Source organism: Oryctolagus cuniculus, chromosome 9 (genome assembly GCF_964237555.1).
Source record: "Oryctolagus cuniculus chromosome 9, mOryCun1.1, whole genome shotgun sequence".
Classification (NCBI taxonomy): Eukaryota; Metazoa; Chordata; class Mammalia; order Lagomorpha; family Leporidae; genus Oryctolagus; species Oryctolagus cuniculus.
Genome location: NC_091440.1, coordinates 109,062,567 through 109,075,110, shown reverse-complemented (window position 1 = coordinate 109,075,110; position 12,544 = coordinate 109,062,567). Strand labels below are relative to the sequence as shown.

The window sequence follows — 12,544 nt, the reverse complement described above, 5'->3', positions numbered from 1 at the left end:
TTCTTTGATGGCCCGTTCTTTCTGCTGGGATCTCACTCACAGAGATCTTTCATTAGGCCATTTTTTTTTCCAAGTATCTTGGCTTTCTATGCCTGAAATACTCTCATGGGCTTTTTAGCCAGATCTGAATGACTTAAGAGCTGATTCTGAGGCCAGAGTGCTGTTTAGGACATCTGCACTTTTGGCTTCTTAATTACAGAAGAATGCAAGACTTTTCTATAGCAACAACATGTCCTGTGTCAAATTAAAGAGATTGTACAAAACATCCCATGCTTCTAACAGTTAAATTTCCTAAGAATTAATTATTCTAATTAATATCTAGTTCTGAAAAGTAGAAGTAGCCATGGAACCAGTTCTGTAAATGAAAAACTTAAGGTATGTTTTTGTTAAGTAAAGTCATGATGTGTATGTTTCATTAAGAAAAAATTAATTTTCGTTCAAACAGAAGGATTGGTCATTTTACAATGAGAAAGAGGAAAAATATATAACAAAATCTAAATAGATTCAAGAAAATTATAGAAGAATTTTCTTTTTTTAAAGCTTAAATGCATTTTTAAAAAAATTGTGAATGCCATTACCACACATAGAAAACTGATGACGTTGGCCATCACTAGAAAGTAACCATGAAATCAAAGCAATGCTAGTAAATTCTAGCTAGATTTTGTTGCTTGCCACAGTGTTAAGCCTAATGTATCCTTCCCTTTTATTGAAAAGAAAGATGGTAAATTGATAGGGAGATACAAATAGGACTTTTTTCACTTATTTTAAAAGACTGAGAGTTAATTGAAAAGGTTAACTATTCCTAAGTAGTACACTATTTTTTTAAAGATTTTATTTATTTATTTGACAGGTAGAGTTACAGACGTGAGAGAGAAAGACAGAGATAAAGGTCTTCCCTCAGTTGGTTCACTCCTCAAATGGCCACAATGGCGGAATTGCGCCATTCTGAAACCAGGAGCCGAGAGCTTCCTCCAGGTCTCCCAAGTGGGTGCAGAGGCCCAAGCACTTGGGCCATCCTCCACTGCTACCCCAGGCCATAGTAGAGAGCTGGACTGGAGGAGGAGCAACCGGGACTAGAACCGGTGCCCATATGGGATGCTGGCGATTCAGGCCAGGGCGTTAACCAGCTGTGCCACAGCGCCGGCCCCAACAAATAACACTCTTCAGTATGACATTAATGATCACCCAAGGCTTTTGACAAGAGCTTACTTCAGCTATGGAAGCCTTTTGGAGCTACTGGCTCGACAAGGCCATAAGCAAAGTTCTCTTCTCCCTTCAGAGGAAAGTGCATCATTCTTTGGTGGCCATTTCTTTCCACTGAGGTCACCCACAGGGGTCCTTTATGTAAGACATTTTTTTTTTCCCAGAGAAGGCCTGCTGTGTAATTCTCTTTTTAAATTTTTAAAATTTATTTGTTTTAATTTATTTGAAAGGCAGAAATAAACATGCAGAGACAGGTATATACATCGAGAGATCTCCCATCTGCTGGTTCATTTTCCAGATGCCTGTGAGAATGAGGGCTAGGCCCTGATGTCAGGTACTCAGTCTTTGTCTCCAACATGGGTAGCAGGGAACCAAGTATTTCAGCCATCACCTGCTGCCTCCTAGAGTGCACAGTAACAGGAGCTGAAATAAGAAGCAGAGCCAGAACTCAACCCAGGCACTCTAGTATGGGATGCAGACATCTCAGGTGAAGTCTTGACCAATGTATCAACACCCACCCCTATGCTTTCTTGAGTTCTATAGTTACATGTTATTTACATGTGTCCACAAAATTGTGCAGTTCTTGGATATTTAAAAGGTATTGTTAAAATACCATCAGCCTAAATTTTATTTATTTATTTTTATTTCCTAAATGTAAATTTGCAAAGTGCAACTTTATATTGTTGTGGCTTTTCCCCTCATAACCTCCCTCCCACCCACAGCCATGCCATCCCCTGCTCCCTCTCCCATCCCACTCTTCATCAAGATTCCTTTTCTATCATCTTTATATACAGTAGATCAACTTAGTATATACTAAGCAAAGATTTCAACAGACTGCATCCACACAACCGCACAAGATATAGAGTAGTGTTCAAAAACTAGTAGTTTTACTGTTAATTCTCATAGTAAAATACATTAAGGACAGAGATCCTATGTGGGGAGCAGGTGCACAGTGACTTCTGTTGTTGATTTTACAGTTGACATTCTTATTTATGATGTCAGTAATCACCCGAGGCTCTTGCCATGAGATGTCAAGGCTATGGAAGCCTCTTGAGTTCACCAACTCTGAACTTGTTTAGTGAAGGCCATATCACAGTGGAGGTTCCTTCCTCCCTTCAGAGAAAGGGGCCTCCTTCTTTGATGGCTCGTTCTTTCTGCTGGGATCTTGTTCACCCAGATCTTTCATTCAGGTCATTTTTGCCACAGTGTCTTGGCTTTCCGTGCCTGTGAGACCTTCATGGGCCTTTTAGCCAGATCCGAATGCCCCAAGCGTTGATTCTGAGGGTGGAGTGCTGTTTAGGGCATTAGCCATTCTTTTTTTTTTTTTTTTTTTGACAGGCAGAGTGGACAGTGAGAGAGAAAGGTCTTCCTTTGCCGTTGGTTCACCCTCCAATGGCCGCCGCGGCTGGCGCGCTGCGGCTGGCGCACCGCACTGATCCGATGGCAGGAGCCAGGAGCCAGGTGCTTTTCCTGGTCTCCCATGGGGTGCAGGGCCCAAGCACCTGGGCCATCCTCCACTGCACTCCTTGGCCACAGCAGAGAGCTGGCCTGGAAGAGGGGCAACCGGGACAGAATCCGGCGCCCCGACCGGGACTAGAACCCGGTGTGCCGGCGCCGCTAGGTGGAGGATTAGCCTAGTGAGCCACGGCGCCGGCCCCATTAGCCATTCTATGAGTCTGCTCTGTATCCTGCTTCCTCTGCAGGATCATTCTCTCCCTTTTAAATCTATCGTTCATTATTTGCAGACATTTGTCTTATTTGTGAAATCTCTTCGACACTTAACCTATCTTTTTGATCAATTATGTACTTAAACTTATCACTTTAACAAGTGAGATGGAATTGGTACATGCCTCCTTGATAAGATTGAATTGGAATCCCCTGGCACATTTCTAGCTCTACCTTGGATCTAAGTTCAAGAGAGCATGTGCCGACCTGTATGTCTCCTTCCTCTCTTATTCCCACTCTTATATTTAACAGAGAGCACTTTTCTGTTAATTTTAAATGCCTAAGAATAATTGTGTATTAATTACAGAGTCCAACCGATGGTATTAAGTAGAACAAATAAACAACAGCAACAAAAAATACTAAAAGGAATAAAATAGTAAGTTGTTCCTCAATAGTCAAGAGAAGGGCCGATCAAGTCACTGTTTCTCATAGTGTCCATTCACTTCACCGGGTTTCCTTTTAGCTGCTCGGTTAGTTGTGATTGATTAGGGAGAACATATGATATTTGTCCCTTTTAGACTGGATATTTCACTCAGCATTATATTTTCCACACTCCTCCATTTCTACACTTGATTGAATCTTGTAGGTCTCCAACCATATTTTTTGATTTTCTAATTTCTTCTTCCTGTGCTTGAACTGACTGTATTATTTTTGGAATTTTATCTTCGAGTTCTGATATTCGCTCTTCTATTTCATCTGTGTGATTTCTGAGGGATTCCAGGGTGTTTTTTATATGGTCAGTTGAGTTTTTCATTTCTAGTATTTCATTCTGGCTTCTCTTTATGATCTCTAATACTTGTGCATGCTTTTCGTTCAGATCTTGATTATGTTTCTCTTTCTTTCTTTTTTTTTTTTTTTTTTTTTTGACAGAGTGGACAGTGAGAGAGAGAGAGACAGAGAGAAAGGTCCTCCTTTGCCATTGGTTCACCATGCAATTGCCGCCGTGGCTTGTGCACTGCAGCCGGAACAACGCGCTGATCCAAAGGCAGGAGTCAGGTGCTTCTCCTGGTCTCCCCTGTGGTGCAGGGCACAAGCACTTGGGCCATCCTCCACTGTACTCCCTGGCCACAGCAGAGAGCTGGCCTGGAAGAGGGGCAACCGGGACAGAATCCGGGGCCCGACTGGGACTAGAACCCGGTGTGCTGGCGCCACTAGGCAGAGGAATAGCCTGTTGACCGCAGCGCTGGCCTTTTTCTCATTATTTCTAAGTGATCTGATTATTAATTTTCTGAATTCTTTTTCTGGCATGATTTCAAATTCTTCTTCTTCAGCCTCTATTATGGGTGGTTTAGCCTGCTCCATTGGTAAGTTCATAGGTTTTTCTATATTCTTATTCTGGATTTTTCTTTTGTTCTTGGGCATTTCTGTTTGGCTTAATTTTCAGGTTGATTTCCCTCTGTTATGGGCTGCTGTGTGTCTGTACCAATAGCCAGTGTAAGCAGTCAGCTCTACCTTCTAGAGTTTGATTCTTTCTTTCTTTCTTTTTTGGTAACTTGAGTAGGCTGGTGTCAGGTCTTTGAGGTGCCAAGCTTCGCCTCTTGGGGCCGGTTTCCCTGTACCTTTGTTTGCACCAAAGTGCCTGCGCCTCGTTGATCAGCTGCCGCCCACTCACTGCGGCCCCTGCGCGAGGTGAGGGGAGAAGCTCCAAACCAACTTGGTCCCAGCTAGTAAAGTTTCCTCCTTCAGAGGGCAAAAGCAGAGCCGCCCTCCTTTATGCCCGAATGTAAACAAACAAGATGGCTGCTCTCTGCCCACTGCAGCTCTGATTGTGGGGGGATGGAGACACCAAGGGATCCTGGCATGTTCAATCCATCAGCTCGTGACACTGGATTGAGCCCTCTTCCCGCAGGCGCTATTCATTTTGTTTTGATTTTGATTTCCTTCCTCACTCAATCATGTGTGTCTCACCTGTCGGTCCCAGGGTGGTTCTGGGGCAGCGGCAGTGGCAGTTGCGGTGGCGGCCCAGCCTTAATTTTAATGATTAGGTTAGTTTTCTGAAAATCCAGTCCTCGTATGAACAAAAATGGTAAAGTAAATAAATATATAACTTAGAATTGTGTTTGAGTTGTAGAATTCAGGCAAGGTGGGGAAAAATGGGACTCTTTTCACCTAGATGTTGCCTTGTGGATGAATGAGGAACAAAATGTGCTGGAATAATCAATGCAAAGGTTATGTGGATGTTCTTGCCTTGTATTTATTACCCTCACATTTCAGATTCACTAACAAAACCAAATGCCAATCAGAAGTTGTATGCTATTGTATTAGATGTTGAAGACAGTGTTACTGTTTCAATGTTATGTTTCCTGAAGGACATTATTTACTTATGCTCATTCAGAAACAAATAGAGAAGTTTATAGGGAAGACTTGCCAGAGTAGGAAACTTCTAATCCCTTGCAGTACTATTGAAGTGATATCGGTGAGAGCCCACCTTCTCTCCCTCTCCCACTTCTTCTCCTATTTCCTTCATAATTTCTCTCTATTTGCTGTTTATATACACCTAGAAGAGCACGTGACCTAAACTGTGCTTACAACATGAAAGCATGGAGAACAAAATAGTATTCTTAGGTTGTTTGTCTTTGGTTGCTACTGAAAATGTACAAAGATACATTTACAAAGATGCTCACTGTAGTGTGCACCAGTAACAGCAAAAACTGAAACCAGCCGAAATGTCCATTGCTTGGGTATTGGTTAAAGAAGTCATGGTACAATCATAGAATGGTATAACATACCTTTTTACAAAGTAAAACAAAGTTCAAACCAAAGAAAAAATAACTACAAAAACAGCCAACAACAAAATCCCTACAAAATTGATATATCTCTTTGAGTTGATGTGTAAGTTTCCTAAGAAATATGTTGTTTGAAATGAGAATACTGATATGTTGATAAAATATTATTCTGTTTGTATTAAGGATTATATGTGTTTATGTGCATATAAATATTTGCAAGAGCATGTTCAAAACAGTGAATGGTTTTGGCTTCTGTGAAGGTCATTGGGAGGTATTCTGAGATATGCTTTTAACATTTGGATTCATACTTTTTTGTCCATATAGATTTTTTAGCTATCCTCAGATATTAATGTAAAAGCAAATATTTGCCAGACTAGATAACCTTTGGTAGCCTTTATATTAGGTATCATATACAATCAGCACAAGTATGTACCCTTGCATTAGACTAAAGGAGAGCTCTTAGATACCTTTGAATTCACAGAGGATGTGTCCAAGGAAAGAAAGAAAGCAAATTTGAGTTGTGTTGCCAGTTATATTTTGAGGCACAACTAAATCTTGCTACATCTGAGATTCTGAAACCTAAGTTAAAAGTAGAGCTGCCTCTCCAGTCTCAATATGCAAGTAGAGAAATACAGAGATGAGGCTGACAAAATGATAGGCCACAAGGATCCACTGAATAGTTATAGAAATGTTTATCATTCTCAGGGACAGAGCTGTGCATAGAATCATAGAGAAAAGAGGCCCAAACTGAAATGTCTTTGAGTATCTCCCCAAATCACATAAGTCCAGAGAGGAATTCTGGGGAAAAAATTAAGCAGTTGAGGGGCTCTTCGTACGGTGGAGGAGTAAGAATCCAGACAGAATCTGCCAGAGCTTACAATTATTCTTTGGGGAAAAGAGTACCTCTAGTCATAGCCTGAAACTCTTTTTTTAAGAAAGCTTTTATTTAATAAATATAAATTTCATAGGTACAGCTTTTGGATTATAGTGGTTCTTCCCCCCATACCTGCCCTCCCACCCCAACTCCCATCTCACCTCCTACTCCCTCTCTGATCCCATTCTTCATTAAGATTCATTATTAATTATCATTATATACAGAAGATCAACTCTATACTAAGTAGATTTCAATAGTGTGCATCCACACAGACACACAAAGAATTAAGTACTGTTTGAAGACTAGTTTTGCCATTAATTCCCATAGTACAACTCATTAAGGACAGAGGTCCTACATGGGGAGCATGTGCACAGTGACTCCTGTTGTTGATTTAACAATTGACACTCTTATTTATGGTGGTAGTGATCACCTGAGGCTCTTGTGAAGAGCTGCCAAGGATATGGAAGCCTCTGGAGTTCACACTCAGTCAGTATTTAGACAAGGCCATAGTCAAAGTGCAAGTTCTCTCCTCCCTTCAGAGAAAGGTACCTCCTTCTTTGATGGCCCCTTTTCCACTGGGATTTCACAAAGATTTTTCATGTTGGCCATTTTTTGAGCTTGGATTTCTTTAAGGTACCTCATTGGCCACTCTGTGAACTCCATCAGAAAGGGAAGTGGGAGTGCCAGGGGTGCGGCAACCATGAACTCAATGTACACAAACCTGTTTTTGTCCTCTTTAGGATCCCTCAAATTTCCTGGTAAAATTAAGTGCTCTGGGTATTTCAAAGTCCTATTTTGCTATTCTTCTGCTGTTTGTCTTCTTTTTTTTGAACTGTTTGTCTTTACTTAAGTGCTTTGCTTCTGCTAATATGCTTTCTCAATAGGAGAAATCAGAGGTAAGTTTTGGGAGCAATCTTGAACATATTGCTCAGAGCACATTGAAATCGTCAACATTAGCAGGTGAAATATGAGAAATTGGATCCCTGGTATTTCTTTATCTCTATGAGAGAGAGAAAAATTGAAGACATGAGTCTTTAAGTCTGAAATATGCCTGATGTGTGTTTGCCTCCTTTATCAGAACTGCATTCCCGGTGCAGCATGACAGCAGTCATGCCCTATTTGGTTATGTAATATCTTCACAAATACACTTCTTTTTATTAGTCTTGCCATCTTCTGGTGCATTCTTCACAGCACAGTCAGGAAGATCTTTCCAGAATCACAAAACTTTGTCTTCTGTGGTTGAAATTCTTTAATGTGTTCCAATTATACTTGAAGTAAAGAATAAGTACATGGCTTGCAATGAGGACACAACCACCCTTATCCTGTCATGAGAACTGCACAGTCCCATCTTTCTTTGTATCACCCTTCCTCCTCCTCCCAATCTGCAATTATCTCCAATCCCTAATGAAAGTCATAGCTCCCAGTTCCTGCCCATTTTTGCACACTTTCATTCATCCTCTCAACTGGGTTCAGGACCAGCAGGGCCACTGAGAACAGGATCAGCAGCATCTTGCAAGACTCTGGAGTTGCTTCTGAGTGTGTGCTGGAAGACTCAGGGCAGCTCCCTCTAGAAAGAGGAGCAGAACAAGGGCACCTTTGAGCTCCATGCTGGGTGTACTTCCCCTTCCATATACACTAGGCTGATTTTGCTCACATCATGTCCACTGCATCCCTTACTTCTCTTTGGGACCAGAGGCCAGGAGGATGGGGTTGGGTGGAGGAGGTTAGTGTCTCATTTCTAAAAGGTTCAGTGTGTGACTTGGGCAAAGCTTTTGAAGTAACATTGTCCAGACTGGCAGCACAGCTATGAGTTTTGGTCATCATTTGATTTTCAGTCTGTTTTGTAAGTCCATTAATAGATCAGCCCTTCCTTTGCATAGCTTTCTGCATAAGGGTACACATTTGCAGTGATCCTATAGCCTGAAATGAAGATGGTCAATATATTTTTGCAGTTATAGTGGTCAACCACCATCACTCATGGTATGTGTACCTATGTGTATTGTCTTTAGATTAATTTTTGTTAATCTAAGGGTCATTTCTGTTTAACTTTGAAATGGGTGATGATAACACACTTGTGCACACTTGATAGTGATGGATGTTGATCTACAGCCAACTGATGTCCAGGATGCATTGTCTAAGAGTCCCTGGATCTTGTCCTGGTTAGGGAAATCTGGTGTTATGGAACACCATGACCTAAAGTAATCTGTCCTAATTAATATATTTGGCGTTTTTGAAGCAAAAGTGCCCGCAACATCATCCTGTGATTCTTAAGTACCTGAAATGAAGGCACCCTTCCTGGAGTGAACCAAGGAATTTCATGTATCTAAGCCTTCTTCTGAGATCCTCTTCTTGTTTAATTTGTTCAGCAAGATTCAGTTTGGGCCTTATTTATTGTAGAAAATATTTTATATTTACCCATCCACAACTGATTATTTAATGGCTAGTGTATGTACTTCAATAGGGAGTTTGGTATCCTCTTCAAAACACTGGCTTCCTAGTATGTAGTGGATTTCTATACTGTCTACTTTCTCAATTGTTGTACAGTACAGAGATTTTTTCTGCAATATTATTATGTTCATCATTTATCTGTTGCTTATTTTGTTGCTATTTTATCTGATGAATATATTCTCATTGTGGTCTTTTCCCCTCTTTTTGGGAATGCATTTTAAGAGGATTTTTTTTATTTAATCCTGTAAATCAAAGCCTATGGTCTTTTTTCGTGTGTGTGTGTGTGTGTGTGTGTGTGCATGTTTTAATCATCTGAAAACAAGGTATGCTGTTTCCAAAAGTCTTTTTAGGTAACTGCCTTGACCAGTAACTTCTCCGCTGCTGATTATGCTGTTCTGCCCTGTAGTTGCCTGTTCATCTTGTCCATGGATGATGTGCATCCGTCAGCATCACCCTCTGCTACTTTTTATTTTGGGCGTTGTGCAAGTTTTCTGTCATTGTTTGGTTTTGCACAGAGTTAGTGATGTGTAGCGGATAGTTGGAGCAGGTATGGCAGGGAGGACCATGTGCTGATCTTCTGGGTGACTGGATCTTCTGCTATACACATAGATAAGCATGTCTGTACTGCTTGTTCTGAAGGTATGTATTGATATTATAGGGAGGATTGTTAGTAAGGTGTGGTTTTCTACCTGTAGTCAATTATATATCTTTGTTGAAGGTTTTTATTTAATGAACACAGATTTCATCTGTACAGCTTTTAGGGATATAGGTCAATTATATCTCTATTGCTTTCAAAGTACTCAGTCTCAGGAATTTTGTTATTATAGCAGAAAATGCCCCAAGATATTTTAGAAGGAACTAGATGAGTAGTTGGAAACTGTGGGAAGCAGAACAGTGCTGGAAGGGCATATGGCCTCTAGGGGAGGAGGCAGACTGTAGCCACATTGGTCTAGAAGGTCTCATGAAATTATTAGGATGACTGTATCTGGTTTCTCAGACATAATTTGAGAAAGCAAACTGGAGATGGTATGACCTGAGAAGTGGCTTGCAATAGACTTTCAGGTAGAATAGGGAGGTCAGAGAGAAGGAGCAGAGGAGAGCTAGACAGACTTGCTCACATTGTGTTGTAGCCTGCAGACAGGGTTGTCATGGTGTAAGGCATGCTTGACCGAGGTTGATGGACACTGGAGGAAAATAGGTGATTCCTCCAAATATAACTGAGCTCATGCCCTTTCTCTAACCTTTTCCAGTGTTGGCAATTAATGAAAGGGATTAGTGTATCATGGAAGAATAAATTCAGCTTTGAAGCCACCAAACACGAACAAAACAGTGGTTATGGAAGACCTGAAAGGAAAGACTCTCAAATAAGAAGGGTGGGGTTAAAGCAATGACCATGCCTGTTGTCAAAAGCTTAGGAACCTTTAGCTGACTCGAAATCCAGAGCAATTCACTTGCCTTTTACTATGTGCATTAAATCTGAAACAGCCCAAATAGAATTATTGATTTCTATATATGAATACCTGCTCTTCTCACCACTATATTTCTTTTTTATTTTTGACAGGCAGAGTTAGACAGTGAGAGAGAGAGAGACAGAGAGAAAGGTCTTCCTTTTCTGTTGGTTCACTCCCCAAGTGGCCACTACAGCTAGAGTGCTCCGGCCGGCGGGTTGTGCCGATCTGAAGCCAGGAGCCAGGTGCTTCCTCCTTGTCTCCCATGCAGGTGTGGGGCCCAAGCAGTTGGGCCATCCTCCACTGCCCTCCTGGGCCACAGCAGAGAGCTGGACTAGAAGAGGAGCAACCAGGACAGAACCTGGCGCCCTAACCGAGACTAGAACCCGGGGTGCTGGTGTTGCAGGCAGAGGATTAGCCAAGTGAGCCACGGCACCGGCCCTCACCACTATATTTCTTTGGTTGCTATTATAAAACAATGGTGGGTGGCTAGCACAGGAGAAGTTTATTTTCATATAGTTCTGCAGGCTAGAAGCCCACATGCCTGGAAATCTTAAAGATACTTTCCCTGACCTATGTCATTAGGTAGTTACCAGAGTCAATTTAATCTGAGGTAATCCACCGTGGCTTCTAGGCAGTGGCCTTTGTATTGTGTCTGCACATACATGGGTTTCCTCTGGGTACGTGACTCAGAGATATCCTTGCAGGTCCACAGTTTTTCTTGTTAGGACAGCAGTCAGACTGGTTTAGGACCTGCTGTTACTACATCATTTTTAACCTACTAGTGTCTTTAAAGATGTCTTCTACAAAGAGTAATTTTTCAAGCTACTAGGTCTGAAGGTTTCAGCTGTGAATCTTTTGGGGTAGGAACAATTCAGGTCATAACACTTCCCTCTCTTTACTCAGCTAATGACAGTTATTTCACCAGGTTGTTACACATATATAGTGGTCACTTTTGACTTCCTACTCCTACCCCTGTGGATTGCTCATTACCAAATCCAGATGTCTATACCTCCAAATATATCCCATATGTGACCACTTGCATCATCTCTAATGCAAGGCTCTGGCTCTGGCTATGACTCTGTGCTGCAGGATTGAGCAGCCTGAGCCTGGTCTTGGTAACATTCCTGCCTCTGACACATCTCTTGTGAGTTCTGCTTACACCTCTTCAAAAGGCAATCTTTTAAAAAGATAAATCAGGGGCCGGCGCCAAGGCTCATTTGGTTAATCTTCTGCGTGCGGTGCCATCATTCCATATGGGTGGCATGTTCTATTCCCGATTGCTCCTCTTCCAGTCCAGCTCTCTGCTGTGACCTGGGAGGGCAGTGGAGGATGGCCCAAGTGCTTGGGCCCTGCACCTGCATGGGAGACCAGGAAGAATCACCTGGCTCCTGGCTTTGGATCGGCGCAGTGCAGGCTGTAGTGGCCGTAGCGGCCGTTTTGCGGGTGAACCAATGGAAGGAATACCTTTCTCTCTGTCTCTCTCTCTCACTGTCTAACTCTATCTGTCAAATAAATAAACAAATAAGTAAAAGATAAATATGCTGCTTTCCTTGTTAAAAAACTCCCTAGGGATTGATTGCCCATTGCAATTCTATTTCCCTCTCTTTCTTGAAGTGTGATCAGTTCTCTGAGTGCTATATAGAACACAGAGCCTAGCACTAGGTTGTCTGGAGCAACAATGTAACTCTGTCTTCAGCAGGATAGATGAACATTGGCAGCATGAATAGCTTGTGCTGAGAGTGAATGTGCATTCATAAAGTATCTGGCAGTCTTCAAGGTTTTCATCACTCTACACTCACTCACTGACTTACCCAGAGCATCCTTCAGTCATGTGAGTGCCAATCATGGTAATTTCCCTATACATGTGTAATATTTTAAAGTCATTTATATACATTTTTACTGTGTCATTGTATGTTCAGATAGGTTTAATACACACATGCTCACTGTTGTGTTACAGTTACTTCAGTATTATATATAGTACTTGGATGCATATATATGTAGTCTCAGTGTGATTAGCTGTACCATATTGCCTATACATTTAAATGCATTCTATTAAAAAAAAAAAAGAAAGGCTGGCGCCATGGTTCACTTGGCTAATCCTCCTCCTGCAGCGCTGG

At 41.7% G+C, this 12,544-nt stretch overlaps 1 pseudogene; it reads left to right on the top strand.

Annotated features, from left to right (window-relative positions):
• Positions 1–10,845, top strand: part of LOC127491979 (eukaryotic translation initiation factor 1A, X-chromosomal-like) — a 61,126-nt pseudogene extending 50,281 nt beyond the window's left edge.
• The last annotated feature ends 1,699 nt before the right edge of the window (positions 10,846–12,544 follow it).